This window comes from Toxorhynchites rutilus, chromosome 2, assembly GCF_029784135.1.
Source record: "Toxorhynchites rutilus septentrionalis strain SRP chromosome 2, ASM2978413v1, whole genome shotgun sequence".
Taxonomy (NCBI): domain Eukaryota; kingdom Metazoa; phylum Arthropoda; class Insecta; order Diptera; family Culicidae; genus Toxorhynchites; species Toxorhynchites rutilus.
Genome location: NC_073745.1, coordinates 237,056,871 through 237,078,611, shown reverse-complemented (window position 1 = coordinate 237,078,611; position 21,741 = coordinate 237,056,871). Strand labels below are relative to the sequence as shown.

Genomic DNA, 21,741 nt, shown 5'->3' with positions numbered 1-21,741 from the left:
ACTCAGGCTTTGTTTATTACCCTTTTGTGACCGAAACAGAATTGAAATAAAGGTTGTAATTTGGGTAATTCGTATTTTTAGAAAGGAAAAAGTTCAAATAATACAACTCTAGTGTTCGAAATAATTAAAACCTAACATTTGGCGAGAAGAAAAATTGAATTACAATTAAGTTTAGAGGAGTTTTGAAATCAATAAGACTGAAATTTCTGAAAATACCAAAACTAATTTCTGCAAATCTATCGAATTGTCAGTTGTGCTACAATGATTTCAAACGCTCGCATTAATTGATGAAAAAAATGTAGTTCTTTCATTTAATTTAATTAGATTATTTTTGTCTTTCATAACGGTACTTTCTCTATGTGGTTTAATTTAAGAAAAGAAACTTTTTTCCTTCCTGATTATTGATATTTCAATTGGTTTCTTTTTGACTACCAATTTGATTCTATTCGCATGACCCAGATTCGTACATATTACGCGATAAGAATGGTAAACAAATGTTAAATCGGCCAGTATAACCCAGTAGAAGCAGTCGGTTCAACGTTGATTTAACATACACCCTAAACATGTTATCTTAACCCAACCTTAATGCATATATTGTATTTAATTTATTGATCTTTTGTATGCATATTTGTTCATTTATTGAACTAACTAACTTTTTTAAATTATTCATTGAACTATCTAAACTATAGTCATCTGATCCTGCATCGATTGGGTCTGATCCACGGCTACAAATTAGGAAAAAATACACAATCATTACCACAAATAGCTACGCCAGACTACTCAATTCTCACCATTATCCTCTCCCAGGACCAGCGTGTAATTACTTCTCAGCCAAACACAATCGGGAAATATCACGAAGCTGACGAAACCCTGACGGCATTAGGTGAGGCCTGCTCTATGCCCCGTTGCAATATTGACTTGACGCGCAGCCTCAGTGGATACAGAACCTCTGTCGTGACGAATCCGGAAAACATCCAATTGATCGAACCACCGATCATAATCTGCAAAGCATTTATGAAGTTGTCCTTGACCAAATCCAATAGCATAAAGATGAATCTAGGACTCGACAGGGTTCGTTTTTGTGTTTCGAAGTACCCAGATTCCTTATTATTGAAGTAATGTCTTCAAATTCTCCCGCAGCTGACGAGGACGAATCATTGCTATCCAATATGTATCAATATTAATTAAAGAACATAAATTGAAGTGATTTTCAAGAATATTACTTACCTGTCCCGAATTCGGGTTAATTCGACCTTCTTCTGTGAAGAAATCAATATCGGAAAGTAGTGCCGTTCAACTAAATTATTAACTCGGTAATTAGACTAATAATGTTATATTTACATTTTCTTCGCGGTTGCCAGTAATGACAATCGTAAAAGTTACTAACACCGCGAAGTAAAATGAATCAATTGTTGGTAGGGATGTGTATTGCATCTGACATTCATTTTACAAACGATTGGTAATATTTACAGAAAATATGTACATTCTACTAATGTTTGAATTACAAAAGATTTGGAAGCTTTTTTTAGTAATCCATTTTCTGGGTGTATCGACACAACTCGAGGATAAACAAAACAAAATACAACTGACGTTTCTCTTAGAAACGACATTAGAAATGAACACACGGTCATTTTGGTATCCACTCCACTTAATACACGAAGTTCATTTTTACACTTCACGAAACGGGAATAAGTACAACAAAGTGAAGTGAGACGTAAGCGTAGTGGGAACGTAAGTGTACGTGGATACGGGAATAAGGCCCCCAATATTGCCGCATGTTTTCAGCTGTACTGAAGAAGTGAAAAACAATTATCGGCATCAAGGAAAACGAAACCATTTTTCGACAATCATAACTCACCGAAAAATAAAAATCGGCTTTGCGTTTCTCGCGAGAATCGAAGTGAGCGTATAACATTCTCTCGCCTCCTATATTCTCAGCTATTTTTCCCTCTGGGTGAAAATTGATGTTTTTCGTCTCCATTCGGCGAGCATTTCGATCTCCGTGTGGAATACATATAAAAACTAGATATTGGTCACGAAAATAGTCCAATTTTGAGTGCTTTATGTTCGGACATTTCTTGATGTTTTTGCGCTAAAAACATCTGGAAAAACCATTGCAATACAATTATAAAATTTCCAATAGCTAATATGTTAAAAAAAGAAATAGAGCTTCTAACTTCCCATATATTTGTGTATAGCGCAAGGCGTTTTCGGAGATTTCGGAAAACATCTGAAGATATCTAGGTCGGTGTTGGAGCTGTATAAACAGAAGCTACTGAACTCGCCGAGACCAATACAATAGTTTTTAGGATCATCTACTGAATATTCAAATGAATTTAGAATGAAAAATTGTTATTCTGTCCGTATTCTAAGGATTATATTCATAGCAACTTTAGGTTCCCTTTCCAAATGTTGACAGTTTTCCAGTTTTTGAATTGTTACCCTTTTATCCCACCTTTAAATTAATTACAACCATTCTATCTTTGTGAGTATCTGAGGTTTGCGTTGCGCAATGTAAACAATGTTGGAGCTCCCGTGGCCAAGTGGTTAACGCCAAACCTAACATGCCGGGGGTTCGAGATCGATTCCCGTTCTGGTCGGGGGAATTTTTCGTTAAAGAAATGTTTTTCGTGGTCACGCGTATTCTAGAGCTTGCCATTCAAGGCGTGTTATTTGGCATAGGAATCTCAACTAGGTACTAATAAAAATGACGCAAGTAATACGTTGAGACGGCGAAGTTTCTCTAGGAACGCTAGAATCATTTAAGAAGAATAAAAGAAGAATGTAAACAAGCATGCTCTTGTAACTGAATAAACTTCAATAAACCTCAATGAAGCATTGTATTTTTACTACAGTGTAAAGGGTGTGTCACATCAAATTGCATCACGGAAAAAACGCTGTAGAAATTCGCCCAGTGGATCGATCCTTTTGAAAATTTTAGACAGTAAAATAAAAACTATTAATCAACTTTTGGCATTTTCTTTTTATTCATACTTCGAGCCCAAGCCCGTATGCTCGCACCTTCCTCTTTACCCCGTCCATAAGGTTCTGTACAACGTCAGGTTGTAGTTTTTTTTGAACAGAAATCCATTTTCTCTTGTAGTCCGCCTCCGATTTGACAACTTTTGGGTTCTTCCGGAGGGCCTGCTTCATAATCGCCCAATATTTCTCTATTGGGCGAAGCTCGGGCGCGTTGGGCGTGTTCATTTCCTTTGGCACGAAGGTGACCCCGTTGGCTTCATACCCCTCCAACACGTCCTTTGAATAGTGGCACGAAGCGAGATCCGGCCAGAAGATGGTCGGGCCCTCGTGCTGCTTCAATAGTGATAGTAAGCGCTTCTGTAGGCACTCCTTAAGGTAAACCTGCCCGTTTACCGTGCCGGTCATCACGAAGGGGGCGCTCCGCTTTCCGCAAGAGCAGAACACACCATGTACTTTTTGGCAAACTTGCATAGTTTCTGCTTGTGAATCTCCTCCGGAACGCTGAATTTGTCCTCTGCGGAGAAGAACAACAGGCCCGGCAGCTGACGAAAGTCCGCTTTGACGTAGGTTTCTTCGTCCATTACCAGGCAATGCGGCTTCGTCAGCATTTCGGTGTACAGCTTCCGGGCTCGCGTCTTCCCCACCATGTTTTACCTTTCGTCGCGATTAGGAGCCTTCTGAATCTTGTATGTACGCAGCCCCTCCCGTTGCTTGGTCCGCTGGACGAATGAACTTGACAAATTCAGCTTATTGGCGACATGCCGGACCGAACTTCTCGGATCACGCCTAAACTGCTTAACTACGCGCTTGTGATCTTTTTCACTGACGGAGCATCCATTATTGCCGTTCTTCACCTTCCGGTCGATGGTTAGGTTCTCGAAGTATCGTTTTAGTACTCTGCTGACCGTGGATTGGACGATTCCCAGCATCTTACCGATGTCCCGATGTGACAACTCCGGATGCTCGAAATGAGTGTACAGGATTAATTCACGACGCTCTTTTTCGTTCGACGACATTTTTCCAAATTTACGAAAAATTGACAGTGAAGCATGGCCAACGTGATCTATACACTCTTATCTGATTATAAGCGAAAGCTGAAGATATAATTCCTAAAAATTAAATTTCTACAGCGTTTTTTCCGTGATGCAATTTGATGTGACACACCCTTTATATGTTTGTTAGATTTACGTGGATAGCATCAACATCGTCAAATCAATAATAACTATGCCAATCAACGATTTTTTTATCTCATCTGTTTATTTTATTAGGTTCATTTCGTAATTCAGCCGCAACAAAGTCGAATTTATTCATGTACATTTTTATCTTGCAATAATTATGTTGTATGTTACACAGTAGCCATTTAGGCATAAGAGCATTCCTATCTTATCGATAGACAAATTACACAATATCTCCTTTTGCGGCGTAAGAATTTTTCTATTGTTTGAATTTCCACTATTGGACCATATAAAGTCCAACTGTTGATATGAGGCTTCCGTTGATGTGTTATTAATAGCACCACTTACCGATGCAGCAGACCGTATGTGAAGTGAGAGGCCGGGATCACCATCATATACGTAATACGCAACCAATTGGACTACGAAGACCCCACCGAATCAATTATACTAAAGGTGAAATTATGTTTTAAACTGTACTCATAAATTTAATACAGATTTTAATACAGAGAAAACTAAGATGAAAAGATTTTTTTGAAACCAAAACACACAGATTTTATTATGGTTATCCTCACCTGTGGTATCAACCTTTTGGCAAGTTTTACTCAAAATCTGATTTTCTGTGCAGTGTCTCGAGCCGTTTAACCAGTTCTCTTTAACTACATAATTGTCAATGAGCAGGCATCCTTGGTACCTCGTCTGAACCTGACTTCTGAGCGCGTCAGTCACTTTTTTGTCACTTGGCTTTGGTTCAAGGTCATGTTTGGTTGCTTGCTTGGTCAGTAAGAATGAAATCCTGCTCGCAGAAGGATTTATCGAACGGTACTTATAACGAGCGGTACCGTCTTTCGTGGCGACTTCCTTGTCTGCCACGCCAAGGTTTGCTTTGACGATTCTCAATTTAGCTGACGGCAGAAAAAATACTTTTTGTGTGTTGAAGAGTGATATGAACAATGTATGGGAGCAGACATCAGATTTGTATGTATGGGAGCAGACATCTCGTTCTCGCAGACTGAACGTTAGCTTGGAATTGTACCCAAAAAAGGGTCCAAACGATGTCAACGGGGATCGAACCAAGGCCGGCTAGAATGCAAGGCTGTTTTACACGACCACGCTATCCACATACCCACTGGTGCTGTTGCATAAATGCGTGATAATATTACACCTCATTATAAAATGTAGTTGGAATTATTTTCTAAGAGTAAACTAAGAGCATAAACGTGAATCTATATCCTTTTCGGTCTGGGTCGTGTAGTTGGTAAAGTATGTGAAAAGCTTTAACGCGTGCTTATCTCTTGTTTCGCTCGCTTTTATTGCTTTTATATTGCTGTAGCATATAAATTATACAAATGCTGTACCAGCTTAAATGAGCTGTAATAAATGTAATAAAGGGTGTGTCACATCAAATTGCATCACGGAAAAAACGCTGTAGAAATTTAATTTTTAGGAATTATATCTTCAGCTTTCGCTTATAATCAGATAAGAGTGTATAGATCACGTTAGCCATGCTTCACTGTCAATTTTTCGTAAATTTTTAAAAATGTCGTCGAACGAAAAAGAGCGTCGTGAATTAATCCTGCGCACTCATTTCGAGAATCCGGAGTTGTCACATCGGGACATCGGTAAGATGCTGGGAATCGTCCAATCCACGGTCAGCAGAGTACTAAAACGATACTTCGAGCACCTAACCATCGACCGGAAGGTGAAGAACGGCAAAAATGGATGCTCCGTCAGTGAAAAAGATCACAAGCGCGTAGTTAAGCAGTTTATACGTGATCCGAGAAGTTCGGTCCGGGATGTCGCCAATAAGCTGAATTTGTCAAGTTCATTCATCCAGCGGACCAAGCAGCGGGAGGGCCTGCGTACATACAAGGTTCAGAAGGCTCCTAACCGCGACGAAAGGCAAAACATGGTGGGGAAGACGCGAGCCTGGACGCTGTACACCGAAATGCTGACGAAGCCGCATTGCCTGGTAATGGACGACGAAACCTACGTCAAAGCGGACTTTCGTCAGCTGCCGGGCCTGTTGTTCTTCTCCGCAGAGGACAAATTCAGCGTTCCGGAGGAGATTCGCAAGCAGAAACTATCCAAGTTTGCCAAAAAGTACATGGTGTGGCAAGCGATCTGCTCTTGCGGAAAGCGGAGCGCCCCCTTCGTGATGACCGGCACGGTAAACGGGCAGGTTTACCTTAAGGAGTGCCTACAGAAGCGCTTACTACCACTATTGAAGCAGCACGAGGGCTCGACCATCTTCTGGCCGGATCTCGCTTCGTGCCACTATTCAAAGAACGTGTTGGAGTGGTACGAAGCCAACGGGGTCACCTTCGTGCCAAAGGAAATGAACCCGCCCAACGCGCCGGAGCTTCGCCCAATAGAGAAATATTGGGCGATTATGAAGCAGGCCCTCCCGAAGAACCCAAAAGTTGTCAAATCGGAGGCGGACTTCAAGAGAAAATGGATTTCTGTTCAAAAAAAACTACAACCTGACGTTGTACAGAACCTTATGGACGGGGTAAAGAGGAAGGTGCGAGCATACGGACTTGGGCTCGAAGTATGAATAAAAAGAAAATGCCAAAAGTTGTTTAATAGTTTTTATTTTACTGTCTAATATTTTCAAAAGGATCGGTCTACTGGGCGAATTTCTACAGCGTTTTTTCCGTGATGCAATTTGATGTGACACACCCTTTAAATCGGGTGTAGAGGAACCTACGTTGTATGACTTACGTCGTTCTGATAAGCACTTGTATTGAGATCTCTGTATCAAGTAAAACGCCCTAGTGGCTTAGAAAGAAAATTTCTACGACAAAAATTCCTCGGGAACTGACACTGTTATCCATGATTGTTTAAATGGTATAAACAATCGTAGATAAGTGTGCGCGTAGCCGGGTAATTTTTGTCAAAGAAAATTTGAATTATATTAACAATCTCGAATGATTTTCACTAAACTCAAACTATCTGAGGTTTAGAATGTTGGGTAATTTCATAAAATCAGAATCTCTCACGAACTAAGGATTTGAGTTTGAGGCCTTAAATTGCTTAGATGAAGTTGATGTGTAGGTGTAGCGGCAGAGTTATTGATTGCAAAAATGGGTGGGGTATATCTGTGATATAACCGCAAGGTTCACGTGGGACTATCTTTGGCTAAGTCCTGATTTGTTTGTATTGATTCAATTATTGATTGAGTGAAACCATTTCAGAATTCAATTAAATTCAACATACTTGCTTTGTAAGCAAAAAGTTTGAACAAATGCCATGTAAGGTCAATTCATGCATTGTGATAGATTATGTTCTTCGTAACAAGTAAGTTTATTGAACTTGGTTATTGAAATGGTTATCAACATTTTGCCTGATCATCAAACGGTGTGCGTAGGAATTCAGCGAGCAGAAGGCATATTTTCCAATGCAGTCTTGAATAACTGAGCCAAAGCGTTGTGCTCGTACCCGCTTTTGTAGTCCGTGTTATGAAAACACATTTCGGTGGGAATAAAATACCCCTGATTTGCATATATTTGCAATGCCGATTTCCCCAGGCACCTCGGTTTTGAAGTTCGCGAAACACATTTCGGTGGGAACGAAAATATCCCTAACTTGAATTTACAGGTTCAATACGTTCGAATACACTTTAAAAAGGTGTTAAAAAATGAAAATACAAGATATTCTTTTCTGTGTCAAGTTTTATTGAGGCAATGTTCATTGAGAACCTTTACGACTTAATAGCTGGGAGCACCCAACGTGTTATTTAACATATATATCTAAACTTAACTTATAGAATGACGAGTAATGTTACATTGAGATGCAAAGTTTCTCAAGAAACGTTGAAGACAATCAAGAAGAAAATTTATCTTTAATTACACTCATGATCCACACCAATTGGTAAAAACTATGGTGAAAGAACCTAACTATACAATTCAATAATAAAGTCACCAAAATCGAATATTTTAGGTACTTAATAGTTTTTACAATTTAGGGCAATGGTTTAGGACCACCCTTCAAAGCAATCCTGGTTACTTTCTGATCATTATTTTCTTTCTTCCTGATTCTTGAAAATTAAAATTGGCAACCCACCTGACCATCGAAAAAGTATTGCTTTATTTACAAGCCGCTGTCAATTTTGTAGCGATTATTGAGTGTACCGCCGCAAAATATTCACCGTGTACGAGATCTAAGTGGACAATGCTTCGTCTTGGCAAATTCGTGTCTCTCTTCGCATTTCTAGGCACGAGCGCGTTGCTGACGCATAACTGTGAAATTATTTTATTTCATTAGTTTATTTATCATTTTTTGTAACGGGAGTACAGGTAAGTTTCTTCGTTTTTTTTCAAAAAATAATGCTTTATTCTGCAAAAATGGTTACAAATTTAATATTCGAAGCATTGCCCATCGCTAGTCACAACTTTTTCCCGTCTTTCTGGCAATTCACGGATCCTTTTGCGGAAATAATCGGCCGGTTTATCGGCTAACCACGAATCGATCCAATTTTTGACTTCATTAAAATTGGAGAAGTGCTGGTTAACCAGGCCATGTTGCGTCGATCGTAAAAGGTAGTAATCGGACGGAGCAATGTCTGGAGAATACGGCGGGTGGGATAGGACCTCCCATTTCAGCGTTTCCAAGTATGTTTTGATCGGTTTCGCGACATGCGGCCGATCATTGTCGTGCTGAATCGTGTCTTTGCTTGTATTGTGGCCGTTTATCCTTCAGTGCACAGCTCAAACGTATCTATTGTTGTCGGTAGAGGTCCCCCGTAATGATTTCATTCGGTTTTAGCAACTAATAGTACAGAACACCCAGCTGTTCCCACCAAATGGACAGCATAACCTTCTGGCCGTGATGTTGATGTTGATGCGTGGCCGGGGTTGCCCGACGTTGAGGGTTTTCGTAATGGACCCACTTTTCATCGTCAGTAACGATTCGATGCAAAAAACCCTTTTTTTTGCCGTTGGAGCAGTCGTTCGCACGTGAAAAAACGACGTTCGACGTCTTGTGGTTTTAATTCATACAAAAATCAAAAACACCGCAAAAACACTCTCGTTGGTACGAAATTCGACATTTTCGAAGTGGCAAAAAACTATGTTGTTCACGCTCTACCTTTTTGACATATACTGAAACAGGCGCGCAATGACAGTAGCTTTCCAACGAATATCAGGAAATTTGATTCACTGGAATAATAATCAAGTTACGCCATCTGTTGTAAAACCGAAGAAACTCACCGGTACACCTAATATTGTTTTAGAATGCATCGAAATTTGAGAATTCACTCTGTAGCAGATTGTGTTCGTGTAAATGTGTAGACCTTTTCGATACTACTGAATTTTTCGCAATTGTTTGCGATACGAAATCAAATAAGAAAAAGTAAAGAGAGTGTTGTCTAAGACACGATTACCTTGTTAACGTAGGACCATGAAATTATTGCCGACGAGAACTAACAATATAATAATAAGAAATATAAAAATATTTCGTGGCACGAGCAAGAGCTGATGAATGGACGCTTACACTGAGGCGCATGAATGCTTCGCAAGACAATAAAACAATCGATTTGAGCAAATTGTCAAATTCACTCTCAGCATTTACACGTACTGTTGAAAGCAAAATTACATCTCCAACGCTTCCGAAATACCATTTCTGAAAGAGATGGTGTTTTGAAATGTAATGAAATAATTTACAGATTATACAATGTAGAACTGGCAGAATATCCGAACCGGATCTGTTGTATGGTAGAGGCGGTGAAAGCAACCGCTCCTCGGAACACATTTTTACCTTCAGTTTTCAACCAAAGAACACAGCTCTCACCGCTAGAAAAGAAACTTTCTTCACATCCCGCTTGAAGTGCGCTGCACTTTGTCACCTTTTTTCTCCTGGATGTAATGCTATAATTCACGCATATGGTATGATCGATTGTCACAAATAAGCCCGAAAATACTAAATTCACACAGGCTCTCTCAATTCATTTTCTTTTATTTCGGATATTAATTTCAATTGTGTCGAACTTTTATAGATAACTTTTTAGTAGAAAAAAATAGTGGATCTGAAAACAGCCGATGAGTTGCAGGGTTTTTTGAAAGCGGCTGGAGATGGTTGATTTTTGATTCATTCTTATTCTCGTTTATCGTTTCGTTTATTTATTTATTTATAAACAGGCCTGAGGGGGACTTCGTAGCCACATTGATTGCGCGTTCGCTTAGTAAGCGATCGATCGTGAGTTCAAAACTTAGGGCCCTCATTGACCATCTTTGTGTTGTTACAGAATAGCTACGTCCACGCAACAATCATCAGCGATGGAGATCGATCCACGGTCGAAATAAGATCGATTCATCCATACGACTGCTCTGCTGTGCAAGAAACATCGGGCTGTTGTTCTATTAATAACCCAACAATGATCAACATCAACTGTCTCCGCTGTCCGGTGGTCTAACTGGATAATTGAAGAACAGAAGGAATACTCTTACGCCTAAATGGCTACTGTGTAAATGTACCACATGCAATGGCATAGAAGGAATACTCTTACGCAGAAAAATGGCAACTATGTAATGTTCTATTTATAAATATGATAAACATGTGACATGTACACGATTAAAATTCGGCTCTGTTGCAGCTAAATGCTAATGAGCCTAAGATAAACAAATGGGATCAACTAAACAGGCCTGAATAAGAGTTCCCTAATGATATACTTAAATCTAACTTAAATTTTACTTAATATCTAAGGGCATTAGAAAAAAAATCAGATGAGAACTGGTCAAGTTAAAATCGTACGAAGTGTACGAGCGGTTGCATACTCGAAACGGGTGAAGTGAGGACACAAATGAATGTATGAAAGCGCAAAGGTCGTATCCTTTTATTAAAATTAATTAATTGGAGAAGATTAGAACAATCGAGGTTTGAGAGGATCAGGTCTGATACGACTATCGCTTTAGCGACGTCTCTATGTAGACTTAGTGAGTCTAGTCCAATTAAATTAGAGTGATGTTCACAATTTGGAAGATTGGAAGGATCGTTCCAAGGCAAATTTCACAGACCGAAACGAACGAATTTGCGTTGAATCGCCTCGGTTCGAAATTTGTGTCCTTATTGCTAATGTCGGTAACGCATCTCTTTTTCGAGGCACACACACACACACACACACACACAAGATTCTATATTTGTACAATATTTGTATTGTGTATCTTTTCATCTTAAACAAAACATGAGAAAGCAAGACCTCACGCATCACGGATAATTGGAACGTTATTTTAAAAAATGCCTATAATCTGTATCTGCAGATTCTTGGTTTCAAGAGGTTCGATAAATCTGTAGAAATGCAGATTATTCTGTAGATATGATAGTCCTGTAAAGAAGTACTTTCCTTACTCGCCCGAATTGGCTCCCTAGTAATAATTCTTATTTTTGAAACTTAATGAGTCATTTATTACACTTGTTGTACAACCAAGCGAGTATATCTAAATTCACGAAGAATACTTTGAAACGAATTTTTGGAAAAAGCTTCTATTTATTTTTTCGTTTCTGTTTGTGTGCTTTACTCAGCGGTAACACAAGCCCCATAATTCTCTCCAAAAAATACAATTTTTCTACCGATTGAAGGCTGCTTTTGTTTCATTATGTAAAACATGAAAATTATCTAATGCTTCGAGGGAAGACCAACCACTTTTCACCCCCCTTGTAGCCTGTGGAGGAAGAACGTGCCGCCGTTTCTATTTCGCTTGGCAATGATAGAGATATCAGCGAGCAGCACGCGGTTATTTTTTATTTCATTTTTGGAAAGTTTGATTGTACAAGTTGTTACTTGCTACAATAATAATGGCGTTCACTGCATGGAGGAATCAATTCTCTCGTGCAGGCAGTAGCGATTGCTGCATTGATTGGAAATGGCATAGCCGGGGGAGCAGCAAAATAGCGTGGAAAAAAAAAAAAGCAGCAGCGTTACCAATCAATTACCACGTTTCCCACACTAATGGAAGCGGCGTGATGCCGACCGATGCAGCAGCTGTTGCCGCTGGCGAGGTTTGAATTATGACGTCAAACGTCGGAGGATGGAGATGAAAGTTTAAAATCACTACAATTGTACGGCGGCCCCCGAAGGAGAGTGCTCCCCATTAGGCGTATTATTTAATTGCAGCTGCACAAAAGATATTGCGCTTGCAGTTTGCTCCAGAAGCTGCTTCGCAAAAGCACAGATCTTTTTTTTTTCTTCTTTTCACGATATCGATATTACGAGCAGCAGTGCCATTTTGATTGAAAGCTTTTGGCTGGAGTTGGATTCTTCATCCAGCTGTATGGTTATTTGGCTTATGTAAAAGGCTTGTGTCGTGAAATGGCAAAATGCAACCGACGATGGTCGAATTGGGGTTTGGAAGTTGTCGATGAATTTCTATGGAGAAGACGAACTGAATGACGAATACCACCAGGAAGCCTCGAGTGATATAATTGATTCATGTATGATGTTGTGCACAGTTCAAAATGGTCAGAATAATGTTTCCACCCGTAAGAATTACTTGGTCTCCTCTATTGAAAACTTGTGAAAAGTTCTGTGCAAATCAAAGATTGTCGAATATGATATATTCGTCATTTGGCGTGGCATTGCTCGGAAAACACTTTTTTTTAACACCGATATTGATCATCAACCATGTTTTTCCTCTTGGCGCACACCATGGTCACGTGTATGACGATTGTGGTCAGTTGCCGCCGAACTCACATCTACAAACCGCCGAACACTACGGTTCTGGCATCCACACGGGTCATCATCATGATGTGGGTCGAAAGTTTATTCTGGTTTTCATTAAGAAACCCCCGGTCCAGCTGGATCGGGTAGTTCGAGAGCTTCTGTCGTGGCCGACGAGCAGCAGCCGGAAGGGGGCGTCAAAAGATGTCAAAAATAATCATCCGAAAGCCGCCAACTTCGAGTGATGTGTCTGGGAAGGGATGTGCTGTTCAGATAGTTCTCCCATTGTAAGGTGATGCTGACGTGAGTTGGTCAAAGGTACCATACACACACTCAAATACCGTTGATTGACATCTTCTTAAACTGTGGATGGATTTAATCAACGACAGCGAGGCGACGCGTTGCGATAAAAACATTGCACAGCCAAATCTCATGAGATAAAAATCCACACGTTCATGTTCACAGCCGCCGTGGTCGTGTGTGTATGTGTGTATTGGCTTCAGCTAACGGGAAAACCGGCAGCGCACAACATTACTTGGGTCTGTAGGGAGGGGGGAGGGACACCACGTACACTCGACATTGCGCGCGGCTTGGTAGAGACGACGGTGCGAGCGCTTTCAAAAGACGCCAAGGCACACAACCGTGACGCGATTTCATCTCGCACATAGAAGTCAGATCTAGTAGATCTATTGCGTTGGCCGCACCAAGATTCGGATACAGATACGGTTTGGAGTGTGTATCTCCTTCTTCTCTACGCGAAAATAACGCCGCGCAGAGATTGATGCAGCCAGTTGTCGTACGGCGGAGAGTGTAATTAATCAAAGTTATGTTCTATTTTGAGATTCGGCGAAATTTAAATATAAAGTAAATTTAAAATTAAAATTGTCTGGCACACGAGGTTCAACTGCAGCTGGGTAGCGGTGATTGGTGATTGGGATCTGGATGAGGCCTCGTTCGCGATGGCTGGACAATTTTCTACGGTCGATATGGCAATTAGTTGCCCAAAAACGCAAAACAATACTATCTATTTTTGATTTCTCATATACTAGAACAACAACCAGGATATGAATGACTGAGACGTTTCCAATTATTCTTCCAAAAATTGTTCATTTTAACAGGCTTAAACCGGCTCTACTTCAAAAAGTACGCTACGTAGGACGATTCTGTTGCTTCCATTTTAAAAAAATTAAAAAATTGAATACAGGATGCAGATGTGAAACATCTGAGTTAGTAGAATTAAGTAATATTTTGGAAGTAAAAACTTAAAATTTACTTTAAGGTGTTGTTATTAATTTTATCCTAAAAAGGTTGCTGAACAACTCGAGAACTAATCAAACAAATGGAATCAAACGTAGTATACAAATTTGTGGGAGAAGGGAAAACAAATTCAAATAAAAATGTGGGAAAAACATTATTTTTTCAGATGACCCGAACTCATGAAGGTTCAACCTGAGGGCCTTTGAATGAACGTTTGTCTATCTATCTGTACTATTTCCTTTCTAGATTCAGAGTTTGCTGAATTGATCAACGTGAAAATTTGTATATGAGGGTCGACTATGCGTAACTTCGCTATCAGTTTCACTTCATCTGAAACGGGAGGGGTAATGAAAAATACAAAAAAAAATTTTTGTATGGCTGAATATTTGCATATCAGGTATCAGACCGATGATCATGATAATTTGTATATAGATGTTTTCGAGAACGGCGAGCATGATCGTGTTATCAATCCAATCCTCCCTCAGTCATCCCTCATACCTTGTATATGCTGCAAATAGATTTAAATTTTGTGATTTTGTGACTTTTTAAGATAACTTTGGAGTTGAACCTGTTTCATCTTGCGCCGGTGTACCTTAAGGCGCGTTCACATTAGGTCGAATGATGCCGACCGGCCAGTTCCGGGCGGCATGTTTGGATCGTCACATTCGGGTCTTCTTGACGCCCATATACATAATGTATTATGGATGTCACGGCGATATCCGTTGTGAGACAAATTAATCTCTATCAGATTAGTAGGCCAAAGAGTAGATTTAAATTATTAAAGTTTGAATGAAAATGTTTACTTCATGAAATTCGACTACTTAAATCATGTAGTACCGACCCGATTACGTAATGATTTGTATATATTTCTGATTTTTTTCTAGTAAAACTCACCGTTAAAATATAAATACATGACACCATTTTTGTTCAAATTTTTTTCACTACTTGTGAAAAAAACGCGTCACTCTATTGCATATTTTACATATTTTATATGAAAAAGTTTATTTTCATTCATTACTTTTGTTTTGAAGCATGCATTCATTCCACCTGACTATTCGCTATCATTTTCACTTCATTAATTGAACACACAAAGCACAATTGGCCTTCAACGCGAATTTATTTCGTTTTGTTTCGGTTCCACTTTCTCTGATCCGGACCGACCTGTTTCGGGTTGGGTTCGGCGTAATTTGGGTCGGCATTCGGCACATCGGCAAGGTCGGGTGGCACGTCCGATCTTATTCGACTCTACCGGGTGGCTAAGGCCGAGCGATGCCGATTGGCGTAATGTGGACGCGTCTTTATGTGTGTATAAATATGTTTGTCTTTATGGGGGGTACAGTTTTTTACAGTTTTAGATCGTGAAAGAAAAAAATGGAGAGAAAGATAGAAACAGAAAGATAAAGAGAGAAACTGAAAGATAAAAGAAGAAAGATAGAGAGAGAGGGAGAGGAGAGGTAAATAAAGAGTGAGGAATAGGGTGAGATAGATAGAGAGAGATAGAGCGAATTATCACTTTGATCGTTCGGAAAAGAAAACCGGTTGAGAGGTTCGGAGGAGACATCAGATTAATAGTTTACTTGCTTACGTGAGTTCAAATTTATAACCTACCCATCGGTTTGCTGTATGATCTTTATTTCATGAAATTTTCGTAAAGCAAGACGAAAGTAATTCAGTTAATCAAAAATCTCTCTGTAGAAAAAGGACAAAGATAAACAATTACATTAGTTTCTTTGTGCAAAATTGTAATTTATGCAAAGAATGCGGAGACAACGCGTCGTTTTTCATTTTGTCTGGTAGAGAGTGCTCCAGTATTTTTGCACATCGTTTTTGTATCTGCACTGGGGTGTAAGTTTAAAATTTCGAAAACAAAAACGTATTACGTTTGGGGTGCAAGAATTTGAGCGTTAGTACCTCTTTTCCGGCTGAACGAAATGGTATTCCTTTTTCCATAGCTTAAAAACTGCTTTGAAAGAAAATTATTGAAATCACAAATATAAATTTTTATAAATATGCTTGAAAGTTCATCAAAGCCAAGATTGGCCAGCGGTTGATACATGTTTCCGAATGACCGTGAAAGCACTAGAAAAATATTCTCATTTCTCATTTCAATCTCATTTACTATTTTGCTACCGTGTTGAACGGACATACAAAACTTTTCACCTCAGGATCAGTGTTATCACATTTGCATCCATACTGGGAGGAGTTAAAATCTTTTTCACTTGTGTTTATGCTTTATAAAACCTGTACCGAAATACGTACCATTTTGAATGGTTTTGTTGTATAGAAAAAATTGTTTCGCTAGCATGAAAGTCGAAAAAATACTCAAGCCTCAAATTACTCATTTGTTGATCATATCCTTGCTAAACTTGGACTGCGTACTATCAGTCATTGAATACTGTTCACACGAGAACAAGAATGAGTCATGAGTTACCCATCTTCAGCTGTCTCTACAAAACCGCGCAAACCTATCGGTCCATTCCAGGGCCACCAAAACATTCGACTATAGAGGTATTTTCAATTTCGATACATTCTGAAATAACATTCGAAGGAATCAAAAGCGAATCAATTTTTATAGCTCTTGGCTAGAAGAATGATGTGTAATGATGATGATGTTTTGAGTTATGGATGCTTTCTCCAACTTTCTCAGTTCAATCGTCAGTAGGCTTGAAAAAGACTAATTTTGAAAACGAATCTAAACAATCGGCCTTTAGAAAGGCCATCCGTGAAGTCTGTGGTAGCTATCTGGATGACTGGATGGAGTGAATGAGATATTGGTGACTTTAATCGATCAATCAATTGATTTACGTGATTTCGAGCACTGTAGCCGGGATAAAGGTGGTGTGAAAGTGCAGCGCATTTCAAGTCGGATGTGAAGAAGGTTTTTTTCAGCGCTGAGAGCTGAAAGCGTTTGCTGTAGACGTCACCTCCCCACCACACACCCGATTTGGATCGGATTTCCGTTGTCGTTCTGAGCGTTGTTTTTGGGTGCGATACTGGAAAACTACTTGGCAATTCAGTAAGTTCAATGTTTAAGTGTCACTCTAGATAGCGAGCAATCAACATTACATGCTTATTCTGAGATTTAATTTGAAAATTTGCTCAAATTGGCGTTTTATTGTTTCGCAAAACTTTCGAGGCTCTCACTAAGTGAAATCATTCATTCATCGTTCCTTGTCAGTTTGATCCAAAATGTTTGTACTAAACAGTTTCATTCGTGCATTTCTATAATGTTTGTTTCTCGCAGATTATGATTACGAAGACCTATGTCAACAATGCGGCCATGTCTTGGACACAACCCTTTTTTATTCATTTGTTGTGGCTCCTCTTGAAAAAGGGTTGAGTACCGTTGACTTAAACTATCAGCCGATGCTGCGAGTCCTTTGTGAGTAAGGTAACAGTTTATTGAATGTGCAGTACAAGTTTTTCTCTCACACACCCATAGAAACGCCCACCGAGAACACAAAAAGACAGATGTAAAACTCAGCCCAAAGGTGGCGCTTTGCGCTCACTGTCGCATCGATGCGCCACCACAGTCTGATTTATTTTCGTTTGCCGCGGATCTCCACCAACAAAAAAAAAAGTCAGAAACGCCGCCGACCGTGGATGAATCAGTTTATTTTGCTCTGTACCGTTGCCAAATTTTCAATACGTTACAAGATGTGTTGGTCTTGTTGCTCTCGTTTTTGGCCGCTTTGAATCACTCCCGGTCACACATCATTCAAAGTTTGTGAAACGACGTTGACGACGACGACATCGGCTGCGGCTGCGGCTGCTGCTGCTACTGACCGTTTTATTTCACTTTTTTTTCTCATTTGGCTAGTGAAATGTTTTTGGACGAAATGCATTGACGTTTTTCCGCCCATGGCGTGTTGGAAACAGCATCCACACACTCACACAGTAGATACAGTTGTTGAACTCCATTTTAAGTAGTGAGAAACCAATATCCGCCCCAAGGGATGATTCAGAAAGCTATTGGAAGATCAGACGTCACTCTTCAAGGAGGAAAGTAAATGACGTCACCGGTTGCACGTAATGGTTTTTTTTTCTCTCTAGCCGTGGTCATTTAGCGCGTAACTTTTGCGTACGATTGGAACACGTTCTGAATTCGGGGAAACTATATGCTGCTGAGATCGATTGAATAGCATTTTCAGTGAGCAGCTTGGAAAAAAAACCCAATGATCAATTTATACAACCTGCTCGAAAGACAGAAACCCACGAAGAGTTCTCAGTAACTGCTCAATACCATCTTGAACAAATTATTTTGAAAACAGCAGCAAATCATCAGTAATAGATACAGCTTTGCGATGGTGCACGATTTGAACGGATACTCCTCTCCTTGTCTTTCAACAGAGGACATCGGGTTGAGTAGCAACCGCAACGCGGCACCATCGAGACAAAATATGTAATCCTTTTCGCTAATCCCTTGTCAGCACTTGGTCGATTATACACAACGTCGTAACACACAATACGCGTTAGGTACATACGCTGGCCATTATAGTCCACGCAACGTCGCAACTCTCGAAAGGAGCACTTGATCTTGTCTCGGCGAGGACGAACTTGAGTGGGGTCAAAATAACTCACACCCTGCGCCACACCGGACCGGACCGGCGGATCACCAGCAGAACTGCTTATTGCGTGTTGTTACCCCCGCTGCCGCTACCGTCCCCGCACCCCCGGATCTGGTCCGATCTGCTGACGAAGCGCAAAAACGGTATGTGTGTGGTGGATTTAGTCGAAATTAATTGCTCGAGGCAGTTGCCTGCTCGGAATTAAAAACAATAATTTACCTACCGCACCATAAAATAGCCACAAATTGCGAGTGGTTTGCTTGTTGAACAACATGTCAGGCCAATGGCTCAGAGGGAGTGTAGCCCGTGCGTGATTGCCCCCCTCCCACGGAAGTGGCCATTTGATGGGTTTTTGTACGTACATACCTTTTTTTTGTTTCTGATTGCAGATATTTTTCACTCAAAGAAAGGGTGTTGACAACATCTAAGTTGTTTTTTTTTCTAGACGAGTTAATACAGTTTCCGGCGAAAATGGTTTCCGTGAAATTTGAATTTGGTAATCAAATGTTCATCTGGGATACTATGAAAACTTTCAAGAATCAGTTTATCGTTTTTTTCTGTTAATTCGTTTATTTTTACAGGCTCTATTACATAGGTTTAAAGAAACCAAACTCTTAACTATATTTTTTACTATCAACATGTTTTCTTAATTCTATGGTTAGTAAAATAGGAAACCGATTACTCGCGGTCGACTCGAGTTTAAAAGGGTGACACATCATCCATAGGAAAAGGATGGGATGTACGGAGATTGTAGCAATGTTCACACTCACACACACAAACTCACATTCACATTCATACTCGCACATCACACTGAATTCTTAAAACTATCCTTACATCTAATATGTATTAACAATTTAACTTATTCTAACGTTAGTTAGAAGGGGAACCGATAGCTCGCGAAGGACGAAAAGGAGAGGAAAAGGATGTAAGAACAATCACACTCAAAGATCGATATCTTTAAGGAAAACATACATTTAGGACATGTAGTCAAGGTCTAACCGAACCAACACATCTCTCACCGGCACATTGGGCTACCTTCCTCGGGCCCGAAGGGAGTTTTCTAAATTCGATCTGGCGACAAGATATAGCTCGCGCGACCAAACAACGTGTTCGATGTCGTGGTAACCATGGCCACAAACGCAGAGATTGCTGTCGGCAAGCTTGACACGAAAAAGTAGCGCATCGAAAGAACAGTGATTGGACATGAGTCGGGAAAAGGTCCGAATATAGTCCCGACTCAAGTCCAGACTTTTGAACCATGGTTTGAGGCTAACCTTAGGGATAATCGAGTGGAACCACCGGCCCAATCCATCTTCGTTCCACTTGCGCTGCCAGTTAACGATGGTATTTTTACGGATTAACGGAGTGTCTGGATAAAGCACTCAAAATTCCTTGTATTCTCTCAAGAAAGTACGGCGAGTGCTATTCCGGCCTCACTGAAAGGGTAGCTTCGACAGAGCTAAGACTATCCGTTACAATGTAATAGTATTCAACAGGTCGTGAGGCGACTCTGTCCAGCGCCCAGTGAATTGCTGCCAATTCAGCAATATACACTGAGCAAGGATTCTGAAGACTGTGGGAGGTGCTGAAAATTTCGTTGAACACTCCAAATCCTGTGGACTCATTCATAGAGGACCCATCAGTAAAGTACATATTATCACAATTGATACGCCCAAACTTTGCATTGAAGATCGTAGGAACGATCCCCGATCGATGATGATCTGGAATTCCATAGATTTTTTCCTTCATGAACAGATTAAAATGTACAGGGTTTTCCATTTTGGGCTTCCGAAAGTATACAGCCCTGCGCTGACAACCGTTTGACATAGCTGTCAACCAAAGCGTCATATCGTTAGTTGAATGTCTGCCATTTTACAATATGGATCGTTTTAGCATCGTGTTAATTTTGTTAAATTATACTATAAAAATGATGAAAAACCGGCAAATGTTTTTCGAGCATTACGGACGGATTTTGGTCGTCATGGACAGCCTACAGAGCACACAGTCGCTAATGTAGTGCGTAAATTCGAACAAACTGGATCCGTAGCGGATATTGTGAAACCTGTGCATCATCGTAATGTGCGTTCGACCTAAATATTGCTGCTGTTGCTGCCAGTGTGGAGGATGTCCCGAATGTTTCGATTCCACGGCGTGCTTAGCAATTGGGCTTGTCAAACACATCATTGTGGCGAATTTTGCATTTGGACTTGCACCTACATCCATATAAAGTCCAACTGGTACAAAAATTAGAGCGTGGTGACCATGGAATACGTCGATTGGGTGAACGAACAACAGCAGCAAAATGCTGAATTTTCGCATCAAATTTTCTTCAGCGATGAGGCACATTTCGAGCTCAGTGACTATGTGACCACCCAAAATTTCCGTATATGGGGCTCAGAAAATCCACACGTGATTGTTGAGAGACCATTGCATCCGCCAAAAGTCACTGTTTGGTGCGCATTATGGTCTGGTGGAGTCATCGGGCCTTTTTTTTTTTGAAAATGAGGACGGCGAGACGGTAACTGTGAATGGTGAGCGCTATGGCCGCATGTTAACCGATTTTTTTTTGTGCCACAAATTGAAGATATGGATACGGATGACATGTGGTTTCAGCAGGACGGCGCCACGTGTCACACAACACGACCGAACATGGCCATATTGCGAACGAAATTTGAGAGACGCATAATTTCGCGTTTTGGTGATGCCAATTGGCCGGCCAGATCATGCGATATGAACCCGCTAGACTTTTTTTTGTGGGGTTATGCGAAAGACCGTGTCTATGCCAACTCTCCGCAAACTCTTGAACATTTGAAAGACAACATTCGTGAAGTTATGACCGAGATACCGCCCCATATGTGCCGAAAAGTCATCGAAAATTACCTGTTCCGGATCAAGGTGTGCGAGGAAGCCCTAGGTGGACATTTGAATGATGTTGTATTTCACACATAATGGCATAAACCAAACTTTAATTTGAAATAAAAGTTTCATAGAAATTGGAATTCTAAGTGTGTTGGAAAACCCTGTACAGAGGAATAGATGTAGTCAGGAAAACAAACACGGTTGGGAATAAAGGAAAAAGGATCAACCTGCATCAGCTGCTCAAAATTTC

General features: G+C 40.3%; 1 protein-coding gene across 2 annotated transcripts in view; it reads left to right on the top strand.

Moving 5' to 3' along the window:
- Window positions 1-21,741, top strand: part of LOC129764873 (transcriptional coactivator yorkie) — a 149,720-nt gene that overhangs the window by 34,942 nt on the left and 93,037 nt on the right. The gene's annotated exons all lie outside the window — the stretch shown is intronic.